The 13,351-nt window shown below is 52.0% G+C and overlaps 1 long non-coding RNA gene across 1 annotated transcript; it reads left to right on the plus strand.

Annotated features, from left to right (window-relative positions):
• The first annotated feature begins 2,046 nt into the window (after positions 1-2,046).
• Positions 2,047-4,890, plus strand: LOC139079332 (uncharacterized). Its single transcript, XR_011532880.1, has 4 exons — positions 2,047-2,298; positions 2,620-2,814; positions 3,416-3,718; positions 4,626-4,890. It is a non-coding gene; the product is annotated as an uncharacterized lncRNA (long non-coding RNA).
• The last annotated feature ends 8,461 nt before the right edge of the window (positions 4,891-13,351 follow it).

Here is a 13,351-nt window from a genome sequence, read left to right on the forward strand (position 1 = left end):
GGTGCCATGTCCGCACCCAGGATCCAAACCGGTGAACCCCGGGCTGCTGAAGTGGAATGTGCGAATTTAACCGCTGCCCCACCGGGCTGGCCCTCCTGTCCATTTTTTTAATGGCACAACATTTTCTTGCTCTTGCTTCATGTCCATCAAGGGCTGGCAGGGTCTCTGCTCCAAGTGTCCTCATTCCAGGACCCGGGCTGATGGAACCTCACTGGTGGCCATGGTGGGGAAAGAGGAAGAAGTGTTAAGTCACCCACTGGCTCTTAAACTTCCACCAGAGATGATACACGTTACTTGCACTCACATTTTGGTGGCAAAGTGAGTCACCCAGCCATGCCTAACTCCAAGGAGATGTGCAGATATGCAGTTCTCCCAGGTGCCTGGAAGCAGAGGATCTGACTGTTTATGACACTCCTAATGACTCACAGGAGTTAAATAAGGTTCTTCCCTGCAGGACTTCTCAGTGCGTTTATTACGCTATTGTCCGCTGTCCCTCTCTGAAGGGAGTGGGATGCGGGAGCTCAGACTGACTCGTCTGAGGAATCCTTTTCTCCTAGAGCATCTCATGGAATGAGTGTTCCCTGGAGTCCCCTTTGGGAACCACTACCTTGGCTGGTGGCCACTTCCTAGAGCAGGGGTGGGCCAACTTTTTGGAAAATGCCAGATAGTAAATATTTCAGGCTTTGTGAGCCATGAGAACCAACTGCTGGACTCTGCTGCTGTAGCGCCGAAGCAGCCGCACATAACACGTAAACAAGCGGGCATGGCCGAGTTCTATGTAGACACTGAAGCTTGAATTCCGTGCAATTTTCCTGTGTCACAAAATAGGCTTCTTCTTTTGATTTTTTTTCAACATTTAAAACTGTAAAACCATTCTTAGCTCATGGGCTGTAAAAAAACTGGTGTTGGGCCAGACTTGGCTGGTGGATGGTGGTTTGCCTACCCCTCTTCTGTAGGGTAAAGCCCTGACACCTTCACCTGTCATTCAAGCTCCTTCATGTTCCCAGGCTTCATCCACTCCCATAACCCCACACAGAGCCTGGGCTCGAGCCATGGTGGATGGTTTTCCAGGAACAAACCACATTCTTTCACTCCCAGGGCCTTTGCACAGGCTGTTCCTCCTGCTGAGAATGTCCTTCCAGCTCTTCTCAGTTTGGGAAACTGAGGCCTCTCTTGACCTGGGTAGAATCAAAGGCTTCCATCACTATTGGCTCCTTCACTCCAAAGATGCCCTTGCTTCGTTATATTCATCATATTCTGATTTTTTATCAATGTATTTGTTTTTCCCCAACTAGGCCATGATCTTCTGGAGGGTGGGGACTTTGTCCTCCCAAATTCTGATCTCCAGGCTGAAGGGAGGGAGACCTGGCATGGAGGAAGGCTGCTGAAGAGTGAAGGAAATGGGACTAGGTAGGAGGGGTGCTCCTCACCAGGACTGCCCCCCTTGGGGATGGTACCGAGGTGGAGATGAGTTTGGAATGCTGGAGGGAGCTGGAAAGCAGTCTGCTGCAGCTGGGTTGGAGGGTGACACGAGAACACAGGTTTTAGGGTGATGCTCGTGAAGGTAGACTTGGTGTAGTTCAGCAGTAGCGAGCCATGGGGGGTTCTTGAGCAGAGGAGCGGCTTAATGAGATTGATGTTTGCAGTGAGATCCCTTGGGGGGACCTAGCTCCCACCTCTGTCCTGGCCAGGTCCAGCCCTTCTGGCCATTCTCCACTGAGCCTGAGCCTAGTGGAGTCTATGAATTGGGCTTGGGTCCACCTGTCTGTGACTGAAAATAGAGGGCCCTTCCCAGCTTTCGAGGTTCCATCCTGGTGCTCCACGGAGGGGTCAAGATGAGCCCTGAACCAGAAGTCAGAAGGTCCATGTTCATGTTCTGGTTCTGCCCATCTAACTTCCTGTGGGGTCTTGAACAAGTCACTACCCCTCTCAGGGCCTCAATTTCCACATCTGTCAAATGGGAGCAATAACCCCATGCACTGGGGGCCTCCTGGGTTTCTCTGAGGGTCAAATACAGCCTGGTCTCAAAGGAACTGTGACTAGCAGGGAGCTGACCTTGATGCGAAATCCTGTGGCCACGTTCCCAGCGCCTGGCCCAACGTGGGCACGCAAGTTGTGTGGAGCTGACGTGAAGAATGCAGGAGGCCTGAGAGTGGTCTGGATGAAAGTGGCTCAGGTCTCAGATTGTTCCAAAAGAGCCCATCAAACCACAGCAGCATGTACACGTGCCACGTCAGCCCTGCTCTCCACGACCTGGGCGTCGAAGCTTCCTGCGGCAGAGAACATCCGGACCTGAAGGTGAGGAGGAAGCCCTCTCATTTTACAAATGGAGAAACTGAGGCCAGAGAGGTCCAGGGACAGGCTCTCAGCAGCCAGAGGCGGAGTCAGTCGCGGCCCAGGCTTGAGGCTTCACTGCCCTCACCCCTGGGGGTCCCACCCGGACACCCCCCTGCAGCGCCCGGAGAGTCTTGGCCATGCCCTCTCCCCAGGAGACACAGATGCCAGGCTGTGTGGGGAGTCGGTGCTGCTAATTAGTTACGTCATTCTTGGCATCTCACACAGCCTCGGGGAATTGGAGAATGTCATTGTCAAAGTATTTTCGAATATTTGCCTTCTCAGCAAGAAGATGCTGTGAGAACATGCTGTCTTCCATACGGGTGGACACTAACAAAAATAACAAGCACTGTGAGCTGGAAGGATCTGGGAGCTCGGGAGACAGGCCTGGAGGAAACCCTGGTACTGCCAGCCACAGCCACATCACTCTGCCCCTGGGGCCTCAGTGTCCTACCCTGAAATGGCCCACTCATTTTTCAGGTACCTATGGAAGCCCACTGTGTGCCATGCACGGCTCTAGGCTCTGGAGCAGCAACAGTGAACAAGATAGGCAGGAATTCCCGCCCTCAAGGGGCTGCCATCCTACAGGGGAACCAGACAGCACAAATCAATCAGGAATGCAGGCTGGTGACATGGGCAAAGGAGGAGATAAACCATGTTGCATGGGGTGGGTGGCCTTTTTCAAGAGGGTGGTCAGGGATGGCTCACTGAAAAGGTGAGAGCTGAGTCAGGACTGAAGGAGGTGAGGAGTGAGCCAAGGGGATCTCTGGGAAAGAGCATTCTTGGCACAGAGAACAGCAGGTGCAAAAGCCCTGAGGTCTGGGTGTGCTAGGTTTGTTAGAAGATCAGCAGGAAGGTCAATGGGGCTAGAGCCGGGTGGTGACACAGAGAAGGCAAGAAGGCAAGATGACAAGACAAGGTCCAAGAGGTCACTGGGGGGCCTGCTTGTGTTGGACCTTGTAAACCACTGGAAAGCCTTTGTTTTCATTCTGAGTAAGGTGGGAGCCAATGGAGGGTTTACAGCAGGGGAATGACATGATCTGGTTTCTGTTTTAACCATATTCCTTTTTTTTTTTTGCAGGAGAAGATTTGCCCTATGCTAACATCTGTTGCCAATCTTTCTCCCTCCCCCGCCCCCCAAACCCCAGTACATAGTTGTGTATTCCAGTTGTAAGTCCTTCCAGTTCTTCTGTGTGAGCCACTGCCACAGCATGACTACTGACAGACAAGTGGTGTGGTTCCACACCCGGGAATCAAACCTGGGCTGCTGAAGTGGAGTGCACCGAACTTTAACCACTAGGCCATCAGGGCTGGCTCTTAACTATATTCCTCTGGTATCCATGGGTCAATGGCAGAAGCAGAGACGCCAGCTGCAACAATCCAGGCAAGAGTGATGGGGCCGCACCAGGGCTGCATTCTGCATGTATCTGGAGGCACGCCAGATGTTGGATATGGAGTTTGAGGAGGAGGGGAGCAAGGTGCCTCCAAGGTTTTGACTTAAGCACAGGGGAGAAGGGGTGCCTGGGGTGAGGCTCAGTGTTGTGACATGTGTGGTGCCCATTGGACAATGCTGGGCAGACTGGAGCAGGTGGCTGGAGTTGAGGGGCGAGTCCCAGCTAGAGACACAGATTTGGGAGTGATTGGAGTAGAGAGGTTATTTAAAGCCGTGAGCCTGCCTGAGCTCAGCAAGGGGTGAGCGAGAGAGGAGGCCCGGGGCTGAGACAATAATAGCAGCAGCTCCCACGTGGGGCAGCCGTGATGCTCTGAGCGCAGGGCCTGGTACCTGTGGGTGGTTATTTCACTATTATTATAACTGTCATGCCCGACGCTCAGGCCTCTCCATCACAGACTAGTTTCTCCTCTGGGACCTTGGGTCATAGCCCGGGAATCCTGGGCTTGTCCATTAGACAAGAGCTGGGACAGAGTACAGAGTACAGGGTGTAAGGCTCTGTCTAGACGCAGGGTCACCCTAAGCAGCCATCACCTGCCCCACTGTCCCCTCTGGTCCTATAGGTGAGCCCTGGCCTTGAATTTGAAGGTTGGGCTCCAACTTTGGCCCCTCAATTCTTGTGTGTGTGTGTGTGTGTGGTGAAATAATATAACATAACATTTATTATTTTAACCATAATGAAATGTACAATTCAGTGGCAATAAGGACATTCACAATGTTGTGCAACCTTCTGACTATGTAGTTGCAGAACTTTTTCTTTTTTTTTTTCCGAGGAAGATTAGCCCTGAGCTAACATCTGTGCCCATCTTCCTCTACTTTCTATGTGGGACGCCTACCACAGCATAGCTTGCCAAGCGGTGCCATGTCCGCACCCAGGATCCAAACCGGCGAACCCCAAGCCGCTGAGAAGCAGAACGTGCGCGCTTAACTGCTGCGCCGCCGGGCTGGCCCCGGGAGAACTTTTTCATTACCTCACCGGGAAACCCCGTACCCATTAAACAGTCTCTCCTCCTCCCTCCCCAGCAGCACCTGACAACTGCAAATCTTTCTTTCTCTAGGGATTTGCCTATTCTGGACATTTCGTATAAATGAAATCATACACTATGTGACCTTTTGTGGCTGGTTTCTTTCACTCAGCATCATGTTTTCAAAGTTCAGACACGTTGTAATGTATGTCCATACATAGTTCATTCCTTTCTATGGCTTCGTCCCTCCATTTGCGGCCAGCTCTGTGACCTCGAGTCACACAGTCTCCTACCCTACTTCATCCGGTTGTCATGAGGACGCCTAATACACCAGGAAGTGCTGAGTCCATGTGTCACTGGGCCAAGGGGGCAGGGCTGGCACCCACTGTGTAATCAAAAGAAGTGAGCTGGGTACTTTGGGGGTCTGGCAGTCAGGAATTGCTTCTCTGCTCTCCCCACTGCCAGATTTGAAACCAGCTCTATCAGTTGGCAAAGTTGGTGACCACTAACCCATCTGACTTATGACTTCCAAGGTTTTGTTGCTGTTGTCCATCCTTCTGTTGTCTTAGTCCCTCTGTTTCCATTTTGGCAGGGCTTGGGGCAGGACCAAAGGTAAATGGATGGGCTCCACCCGCTGTCTTTCCTCCATTCCTTCTAAGAATTTCTGAGATTTCTGAAGCAGCCCTTTGGGACAGGCTTTACCCCCTCCTCAGAGGGGAAGCAGGGAGGGACAGGGAGGCCTGAGCGTGTGGAGGGCCACACTCAGCAGAGGACAGAGGCTGCCCGGGTCTGTCTGACTCCTCCATCAGCTCTGAAAATGCTGGGCATTTGGTAAAAGGGCTCCAATGTTATTTGTGTTGTCCTTGCACCTAAAAGGGTGCCTCCCTCCTGGTCCACCCATCGAGAACCCCAAACTTTTACCAAGGCCCACTGTGTGCTAGGCCAGTGGGGAACAGACGCCAGCAAGTCAGATACCAGGGCTGTAAGGGAGGGAGGCCGGCGAGGTGGTGGGAGCGCTGCGGCTTGGGCCATGACAGTGCTTCTTGCACAAGCGGCCACAGCAGCCTTCTCCTGCATCACCCCAGCAGCCCCCCTCACGGGCACTGCAAGGAGGACCTGAGATGTACTCTCCTCCAGGCCAGGCACTGGCTCAAGGTGGAGCACACTGTGAGCAGAACAGACAGACAGACAGGCCCTGGTGCCAGGGTGGAGGCTAGTGAGGGAGTGATAACAGACAAGACCAGTAGGGTGCCATAACTGTCATTGAGATAAGGCTGAGAATGGGGCACAGCAGGGAGGAGGCCACAGGGGGCTGCCGGAGGTGGGGTGGTCAGAGAGCTCCCTGAGGAGGTGACATCTGAATAAGGTGGAGGCAGCCTGTGAAGATCCAGGGAAAGGTGTTCCAGCCAAGGAACAGCCTCTGCAAAGTCCCCGAGGCAGGAGTTGAGGGAGAGGCAGGGAGTGGAGGTCAGGGTGGGAGGTGGGCCCCATCCCGGGGTTGGAAGCCTAGAGCCAGCTTTGGGGGGCTTTGAATTTTATCCTCAGGGCAGCAGGAAGCCCCTGGGGAGTTGAAAACTGGGAAGGACCTGATCTCTGTCCATCCTGTGGAGAGGGGACAGAGCCTTGGGAGGGTGTCTCCACACCCACAGTGGGATGGTTGGGGGACAGCCCAGGTATCCACTGTGCTTGCCCTGCTGCCCTGGGGAAGGCCCCTCGTGGGTCTCCTGAGCCTGGGCATCTTCGGGTGAGCTCATCCAGCTGGGCCTGGCCTGACCTGTTGGGGTGGCTTGTCCCCAGGACTGAATGTTAACAGACGTCTCTGCACTCTCACCCCCAGCCTCGAGGGCCATCAGTCTCTGTCTCTCTGTCTGTCTCAGGGAGAGTTCAGCTGGCCTGCCTTTTTCTGATCCAGTGTCCTGTGGGGGTAAAGGCGGGGGGTTGTCACTCCCACGGTCACGCCTGTGGATAAGGGGTGGGTCATCAGACAGGAAACCACACGCTGGATGGCGGTTTCTCTGTGAGGAAAGGAGCACTCCTCTCTCTGAGGGTCTAAATGTCTGGGTACAGCCTGAAAGATGGCATCTGCCAGCCACGGGGCTACCTGGGAAGCCAGAGTGATGCTCAGCATTTATTTCTGGGCGATATGTTTATGCTCTGACTCGGATCTTGTTGAAATGTCCCAGCTTGACCCCACCACAAAGTCAGCAGTGGGATTTAAGGAGCCAGTGCTGTCTGAGGATCGGCGCTGGCTGGGGATCCCAGACACGCTGGAGCAGGCCCGGCCTCATGGAGCTTATTTTCCAGCAGGAGAAAGACAGACTGTGGCACACATAGGGCGTTACAATCATGGCTGGTGCCAGAAAGGGCACCTGGGCTAGGACAGGGGACTCAGGTGGTCAGGGAGGTAAGAAGGGCTCCCTGGAGGGGGTGACAGTGAGCTGTGACATGAAGGATGGGGAGGGAGCACAATTTGGGCCATGGGGCCTGGTGAGAGCAGCCTCCCCTGGGAAGGGAGAGGTCACCCGGAACTGGGGAACCTTGAGACAGACCTGGGGCTGGAGGACCATGGTCTCCAGTGTGGAGACTTCCCTCAGCCTGGGCCTTGGGCCTGGGGCTGGATCTGTCTCCGTTGGTCCCTTGAGGGAGTCACCCTAGGAGGCCCCAAACTTACCCAGGCCTGCAGACATCTCCCAAGTCCTCTTGAGGATGCTTCTTAAAGAAAGTAAAACATTCCAGAAGGTATTTAAATAACGAGTGGGGTGAACTGGGCAGGAGAGGGCCTGGCCTCGTACCTCCCTCCCATGTCCTCCCACGAGGACAGCTCGGGCTCAGCCTCCAGTCTCTCATCTGTATAGTGAAGGTCGCAGCTGCAAGACTCAAGGTGAGGCTGACACAACTACACAACGGAGACTTGACCAGACAGGGAGCTGTGGGACAAGGAGCCTCAGGGTGGCCTTCGTATGGTCACCGCGCTCGCCCTGGCATCCTATTGAATTGAGAACTTCAGCAGCAGCGCTCAAGGAGGCTGGCGTGGAGAGCCGGACAGGAGATCTCAAAGACGGCAGGGAGGCTGGCTCCCCCAACGTCGGGCACGAGGGATGCAGAACACCCGGAACCTATAGAAATACAAAGCTCATGTGTGACATGTGACGTAGTCTTCTGCGTGTCTCCCTCCTCCTTCTTTGCTATTTAATCATCTCTATTTTTCAAACAGCTTTATTGGGATAGAATTCACACATCATTTAATTTGCCCACTTAAAGTGTACAATTCAATGGTTTTTAGTATAGTCACAGAGTTGTGCAATCATCCCCATGATCAATTTTAGAATATTTCATCACCTCAGAAAGAAACCCCACACCCATTAGCAGTCATTCCCTACTCCTCCCTTCCCCCAGCCCCTGGCAACCAATCTACTTCCTGTCTCTATACATTTGCCTGTTCTGGATATTTCATATAAATGGAATGATATGTGGTCTTTTGTGACTGGCCTCTTTCACATAACATTATGTTTTCAAGGTTCATCCATGTTGTAGCCTGTATTAATACTTCGTTTCTTTTTTTTTTTTTGAGGAAGATTAGCCCTGAGCTAACTGCTGCCAATCCTCCTCTTTTTGCTGAAGAAGACTGGCCCTGAGCTAACATCCGTGCCCATCTTCCTCTACTTTATACATGGGACGCCTACCACAGCATGGCATGCCAAGCAGTGCCATGTCCACACCCGGGATCTGAACTGGCAAACCCTGGGCCGCTGAAGCGGAATGCGTGCACTTAACAGCTGTGCCATCAGGCTGGCCCCTACTTTATTTCTTTTCCTGACTGAATAGTATTCCATCATATGGATAGACCATATTTTGTTTATCCATTCATCAGTTGATGAACATTTAAGTTGTTTCTTTTTAGCTATTGTGAATAATACTGCTGTGAACATTTGTGTACAAGTTTTTGTGCGGACATATATTTTCGATAATTTTGGTTATATATCTAAGAGTGGGACTGCTGGGTCTTATGGCAACTGTATGTTTAACTTTTTGAAGAACTGCCAGACTGTTTTCCAAAGCAGCTGCACCATTTCAGATTCCCACCAGCAGTGTGAGGTTCCAATTTCTCCACATCCTCATCAATGCTTGTTATTATCTCTCTTTTTTTTTTTTTTGAAGAAGAAGATCAGCCCTCAGCTAACATCTGCTGCCAATTCTCCTCTTTTTGCTGAGGAAGGCTGCCCCTGAGTTAACATCCGTGCCCATCTTCCTCTACTCTATATGTGGGATGCCTACCACAGCATGGCTTAGCCAAGCGGTGCCATGTCCGCACCCGGGATCCGAACCGGCGAACCCCGTGCTGCCGAAGCGGAGCGTGTGCACTTAACCGCTGGGCCACCGGGCTGGCCCTATCTCTCTTTTTTATTCTAGCCATCCTAGTGTACATGAAGTGGTATCACATTGTAATTTTGATTTTCATTTCCCTGAAGGCTAATGTTGAACATTGTTTCACACGCTTATCTGCCATTTGTGTATCTTCTTTGGAGAAATGTTTATTCATAGACTTTATTCATTTTAAAATTGGGTTATTCATTTTTTATTGTTGAGTTGTGACAGTTCTGTATATATTTTAGCTAAAGTGCATTTTACCAGGCATGATTTGCAAACATCGTCTTCCACAGTGTGGACTGTCTTTCTTCACTTTCTTGATGGTATTGTTTTCAACATAAAAGTTTTTAATTTTGATGAAGTCCAATTTATCTATTTTTCTCTTTTGTTCCTTATGCCTTTGGAATTGTATTTAAGAAATCTTTGCTTAACTCAAGGTCATGAAGATTTACTCCTTTGTTTTCTCCCAAGAGTTTTACAGTTCTAGCTCTTACAGTTAGGTCTACGATCCATTTTGAGTTATTTGTTGAGTTACTAACACATTAAGTAACAAACTCTGGCGGCAGGTCTATCTTCTGTGATTTTCGAGATGAGTGTACACGCTGTTCTGAGATGTCTCCAACAACTGCGTGTGATGAGACAGTATTATGATTTCTATGGGTGGCAGAGTCACAGCCCTTGCTAATAATGCCTAGATTCATAATTGAAGAAAATGCTAGATTCAGTTAAAGGTTCATTTAAATAAAGCTGTAATTACCCTGCCATGTTCATAGTTCCCTGAATTCTATCCACAGATTGCAGGTTAAGAACTCCTGGGATGGCTAAAATTCCTGCCGAACTCTCAGTTTCTGAAAAGTGTTTTGGGGGTTTGAACCCTCCTAGGACTGGCTTCAGGGCTGTTTTCCCGCCAGCCTCGTGCCCCAGGCACACCCTGCCCTTTGCCTGGCTCCAGCCTTGGGGAAACTATTCCTTGCCTAGCAGAATTTTCTAACGAGCTATCTAACAATACTAAAACTAAAAAAAATAGCAGCGATAAAAATTATAAACACTCCGTGTAGAATCAGACAAGGCGTCCTGCGCACATCCTCTCCCCTTGCCTCCCAGCCTTCCTAGGTCCCCGGCGAGGCAGCTGGCAGCAGAGCTCTGTCACTGAGTGTGCGGGCTGTGCTTCACGCAGACTACTTCGCCGCCAGATGCCTCAATTTCCTTACCTACAAGGCCTGGAGGAGCCCGTCATAACCGTGTTCCCTTGATGGGATTACTGGGCGGATTACAAGAGCCTCCGATTCCAACAGAGAGCAGAACCAGGCGCACCATTACCCCCTGAAGATGTTAGCCGTTATTCTTAAGCCTTTCACAGGAGACAGAAAGGTGCTATTTCCTCTGCGCGCATATTCTCTTCCTTGTTTTGCACCAGGCTAATGCCTAATCATTTGTATTATTCAGGATTGAGTTGTAACAGAAACTCAAACTGCTCAATTTAAAAGGCCAGGATTTGAGACCTGGCTTATGGGGCGTGGGGAGCGGGAGAGTTCAACTCAACCCTCCTTTCTCCACAGACTGTCGGGGTGCGGAGGGCTTCCCGAAGCAGGGCCCGCACTGGAGGGCTCACACTGCGCGCCAGAGAGCCCGAGCCAAGCGCCTCCTCCAGTTTCCAGCCCTGGGCACCTGGCCTGGAGGCTCTAGGCTTTACCAGTCCTCAGTTCCTGACTTCAGAAAGACACTCTCTTTTCTGAGAGTTCCAGAAAAACTTCTGGACAGGCCTTGTTAGGCTGGATAGGCCACGTGCCTATGCCTGAGCCAATCACTGCAGCCAGAGGGCTGGGGAGCTCTGATTGGTCAGACCTGGGTCGTGTGCTGGTCAGAGATGGGGAAGCCCCACCCAACCGCCTCGAGGAGGATGTTGGGGATTCCTCTAGGGAGATGCTGGGCTGACAAAACCAAAAGGTCCTCCTTGAAGGGCATATTTCTCGTCTAGGTCAGACCTCGTGTGTTCCGGGAACCCTCCCCTCCCTGAGAGTGATTCCTGCTCTGTGCACCCACAGCAGCCTGTACTCCCTGTATCGTTCATTTCTCACCCAACAAATATTTAATGAGCACCTACTATGCAGCAGAGACAGAGAAGAGGGCCCATGAGGAACCCCAACAATTACAGGTTGGAAGGAAGGGGCGTGGCCTGTGAGGTAGGAGCAGAGCCAGAAGATGGCAAACCAACATCCAGAGAAGTGAGGGAGTTTCGGTGTAGTGGACTCCGATGCTGCCGAGAAGCTCAGTGAGACCAAAAAGTGGCTGCTGGATTGGGTAGCAGGGAGGTTGTGGGTGACCTTAGCAAGAGTTGAGAGTGGGGACACAGCCCTGCTGGGGTAGGGTGAGGAGAGACTGGGAAGGGAGTGGAAAAGGCAGGTATAGATGTGTCTTTGTAGTTTTCGTTGGAGGAGTAGAAAAATGGGGAGGAGGCTGAAGGGCGCTTAGGAGCAAGGGAGAGTTTTTCCGTTTTTTTGGAAAATGCTGACCCAGGGGAAAGAGAGAGGCTGACGGCCCAGGAGAACAGTGAGGGGAGGGTAGCAGGAGGTGGATGCCTGAGATCAAGATCTTGGTGGGGGAACCCGGGGCCGGGGGATGAGGGTGTGGAGGGAGGCGGGTGCCAGGCAGGGAGATGTGTCCTCTCGAGGGACTGGAAGAGGAGAGAGATCCCATTTGGTGGTTTCAGCTTTTCTCATTGAAGGATGAGTGAGGTCGTTGGCTGGGAGTGAGGGCAGAAGGGGCTGTGGGAGTTGTAGGGAGAAGAGAGAAGGTGTGAAATCTTAGTCTCAGAGAGTGGGAGAGTCATGGAAAGCCCCCAGCAGGGCCACTGACTGTACAGAGGGGCAGCTTGAAGTTGGAGACTGCAAATTCCCCATCAGAAGGGTTGGGTGTGGACCCCCCCCCCCCGCCCCCCCGCCCAAGCAACACGCAGGGGTTAGGAAGGGGGATTTCCTTCAGGTTGGAGGGCTCCCTATGGTGGAGGGAGACAGGGCGATGGACTCTGAAAATTCACCAGGCCAGTAGGTAGGCACCATAATCTGTGTTTTACCAATGAAGAAACAGAGAGGGCGAAGGCCAATATAGTATCCACATTGCTTTGGGGTCAGACAAACTAGAACAGAACCTGGCACATGTTGAGGTAACTTAGGTGTTAAAATTCGTTGAAAAAAGTGAATGGTTGGAGTCCAGTGATGGACCCACAGTCATAACCCAGCCAGGAAGTAGCCCCAACCTTGGTGTTCGGTGGGTAGGGCTGGTGACTCCATGTGCTGTGCCATCCCTGCTGCCCTAATAAATGACTCAGTATCACCTTTGTGTCCTTGTAGGCTAACTTTTCGAGTCTGGTGGTAAAACTTAAAGAGACACCAAATGAGCAGGGCAGAGTGCTCAGCCTCTAGATGAGTCACAGCCCTCAGCCAGGTGGCCCAGCCCCAAGAATGCAACCTCTGGTTCTAAACCTTGGCTTTGCCGTCTGCACCCTACTCTGGCCAACCGTCTGGAGTTTCCCAGGGGCATATACCGGCACTGCCTAGGGCTCTCCAAGGAGAGGGGCATCCTTTCAAGAGGAGTCCAGGAACTGTGACCCTAAACTTGGTGGGGGCAGGGCTCCTCCACGGGGAGGGCCTCCAGCCCTGTTTCTTAAAGGCCATTTAGGCAGAAGTGAACGTGGTCACTTCACTGAAGTTAATAATGATGGTTCATGCTGCAGAAAATGTGAAAGAGAACACCCTGCTTATTTATTCAGGCTTTAAAACCATAAGACTCCAGATTTCTCCCTGTACCTATTTATATCCTGTATTAAACTCAGTTTTGAAACAACTTAAAAGAAAAATAGCCATCCGCTGCGTTAAAAAAAAATTTCATTTATAGACCTCCTCTGGCCTCCTAATTCTGTACGGACTGCGCGTCGCTTGGGGGCTGGGTGGGGGTGGGGCAGATATGAACCTCCCGGGGAGTCACACTCCCCTTACCCCCATCCAGCTATATAAGGCAGCTACTGGGCCGGCCGGTGGTCACTCTCCGGGGCAGCGATGTCTTGGGCTGGGTGGTGCTCTCCCTCGCCTGGTGCCCGGGGTGGAGTGGGGGAGGCAGGACAGGCAGCAGATCCGGAAAAGTGGCTCTTGCCTCGGAGGAAGTTGACCCTCCTCCCCTACCAAGGGTTTGGGATGAAAATAGCTTCTTCCTCTTTACCCTTCCCGGCCCCCAGCCC

This window comes from Equus przewalskii, chromosome 25, assembly GCF_037783145.1.
Source record: "Equus przewalskii isolate Varuska chromosome 25, EquPr2, whole genome shotgun sequence".
NCBI classification, from domain to species: domain Eukaryota; kingdom Metazoa; phylum Chordata; class Mammalia; order Perissodactyla; family Equidae; genus Equus; species Equus przewalskii.